The 2,847-nt window shown below is 39.5% G+C and overlaps 1 non-coding gene across 1 annotated transcript; it reads left to right on the top strand.

Moving 5' to 3' along the window:
- The first annotated feature begins 2,478 nt into the window (after positions 1-2,478).
- LOC144692081 (U6 spliceosomal RNA) lies at positions 2,479-2,581 on the top strand. The gene has a single exon (XR_013579265.1). It is a non-coding gene; the product is annotated as a U6 spliceosomal RNA (small nuclear RNA).
- The last annotated feature ends 266 nt before the right edge of the window (positions 2,582-2,847 follow it).

Raw genomic sequence — 2,847 nt, 5'->3', positions numbered from 1 at the left:
GAGGAAGGAGTGGGGGATATTGAGGGGGAAGGAGGCTTCTCAGTGAGAGAGGGAGGGTGTAGGCAACAGGTAATATTGCTCACTTCACACTTACAGCTTATTTTATTTATTTATGTATAAAATTTCTCAACTTCCTTTTGATAAAGATCTTTATTTTTCTTGGGCCTGCCTTTCAAGTTTACAAGCTGGAACCACAATAACCAAATAAAAAAAGAAAAAGAAAAGTTAAATCCTTTCCAATGGCTTTCTTCCTCTTTTACATTTGTCGAATCAGTTGTTTTGGAAGTAAAATTTAAACTAAAGAGGTCGAAGGTAGAGGGAGAAAAAATATTGTGGGAAAAGTCAAGCTTTTTTCTGTTTCCCTTAGATTTTTCTTCACACACCTACTGTAGAAGTGTCTGTCTGTACATGAGCTTTTTTGGCTATTGTTCATGTGTTTTATTTTTTAATGGTTTTGATGGAGGCAGAGAGTGAATTTGCAAATTCCTGCTTCAGGAACAGTTTGATTTCTTAAATCTTTAAATCTAAGGAGCCCTTGATAACTGAAGAGTAGTCCCTGAAAATTAAAAAGTAGCCCTCGAGAAAATCACAAAAGCCCTCAAAAAAATATTTTGACCCCAGTTTTAGGGACTTGATCGGGTTAAAAATTTAGTCAACAAAGTTGAATCAAGGCAAGTTAGGACTAGTGTCATTGTTAATAAAACATGCCACATCTCAATATTCATAGCTAGTACTTTTTACGGTGGACATGCAGGATTATGAATGAGAAATATTTATAAATTTAAGACTCTGGTAAATGCCTTGGCCCAATCTCAGGAATGCTATCAAGCAGCATCAGTAAAGCAATTACCTGCTCACCAGTGCTTAGTTTGGGTTTCTCCAGGCCACTTGGCCACTCCTGACTTCGTTACAGCCTTGGTCCAAACATAAAGAAGAAACTGAATTCCAGATATGAGGTCAGAAGCGGGTGCCCCTGATATCAAGGCCACAAGGTGCTGAGTGTGGCATCAAGGAACTCTAGCAAAAGTGAAGTCAGTTGGAATTAGTGAGAAAACTCTCCACTGGTTGGAGTCATAGCTAATGCAAAGAAAAATTGGTGTGATTGTTGGAGGCCAGTCAACTCAGCTCCAGGGCATTGCTGCAGGAGTTCCTCAGAGTAGTGTCTGAGACTCAACCATCTTTAGCTGCTTCATCAATGATCTTCACTTCATCATAAGGTCAGAAACGGGAATATTGGCCGATGATTGCACAGTATCCACTACCATTTGTAACTCCTCAGATACCAAAGCAGTCCATATGTAACAACATTCAGGCTTGGTTTGATAACTGGTGAAGAACATACATGCCATGCAAGTATTTGCCAATAGCCATCTCTAACAAGAGAGAATCTAACCAACTCCCCTTGATCTTCAACATGATTACCATTGCTGAATCATCCACCATCAAAATCCTGGGCATTATTATTGACCAGAAACCTGCAAGAGCAGGTCAGAGGCTGAGAATTCTGCAGTGAGTAACTCACCTGACTCCCCAAATTTTGACACCAGGTACAAGTCAGGAGTCTGGTTGAGTGCAACTCCAGCAACACTCAAGAAGCTGGACACCATCCAAGACGAGGCTGATAAGTGGTGAGGAATATTCATGCCACACAAGTAGTGGCAGCAGTGTGTACCATCTACAAGATGCATTGCAGTAACTTGCCAAGACTCCTTCAATAGCACCCTCCAAATCCGACATGGAGGACATGGGTAGGAGAGGCATTGGAGCATCACCACTTACAAGTCTCCCTCCAAGCCACACACCATCCTGACTTGGAACTATATCATTATTTTTTTTATTGTCACTGAATCAAAAACCTGGAACTCCCAGATGTGTCCATGCTGAATGGACTATAGCAGCTCAGAAAGATGGTTCACCATTACCTTCTCAAGGGCAATTAGGGATGGGAAAAAATATCCTAGTGATGCTCACATCGCATGGAAGAATAAAGAAGTTATTTATCTGTCAAAATTGTAATTTTTTACATATTGCTCTTTCTGATTTTTGCACATTGTTGCATTTACTTGTGTCAAATTGTGTCTCAGAGTAGTCATAAACAGAGTGCATAGTAAACATAGTGTAAAAGTTAGGAATTTGGGTGTGAGTGGAATTCTCTGGTAAGGAGTAGTAACTTTTTGAATTAAACTTAGAGCTCACAAATTTTAAACAAACTGCTTGTTAGTCAGGGACAGGCAATTGGGGATGAGCAGTAAATGCCGGCCTAGCCAACAATGTCCACATCCCATAAATGAATTAAAAACACTTAACAGAAACTGCTTGTGGATGGCAGTTAATAGTTAAAAGTTAATCAAGTTGTACATGATTTCCTGAATAGGAACAATAACTGTGTGCAGAAAGCTGAGTGAGCACTGGTGACTTGAATGTGATTTGAATAGGTGTGCAAAGGTTAACAGCATTTGCTGACGCTTTGAGTGGTCAAAAGCAGAGTGCATCATATACTAAAATTGGAACGATACAGAGACGATTAGCATGGCCCCTGCGCAAGGATGACACGCAAATTCGTGAAGCGTTCCATAAAAAAAAATAAACAGATTGTAAAAGATAGGAATATGTTGAGAGTGGAAATTTGGTGCAGGGGAAACAAATGCTGCATTTTGCCCCCAATAATTATAGTCATTTGTGCTGCAGGTAGATTGTTGATTTTATCAACTATAACTTTAACTCGGCGAAGTAGTTATTTAAAAAATTAAGAGCTGTAAGCTAGCATGATTGACTACATGTACTTCAATTCATTAAATTAGTAAAACATGATTATATAGGCATGGCAGTGTAGGTGGCATGTCACAA

This window comes from Cetorhinus maximus, chromosome 16, assembly GCF_964194155.1.
Source record: "Cetorhinus maximus chromosome 16, sCetMax3.hap1.1, whole genome shotgun sequence".
NCBI classification, from domain to species: Eukaryota; Metazoa; Chordata; class Chondrichthyes; order Lamniformes; family Cetorhinidae; genus Cetorhinus; species Cetorhinus maximus.
Note: the sequence above shows the minus strand (reverse complement) of the source record. Positions and strands in the feature narration are given on the sequence as shown.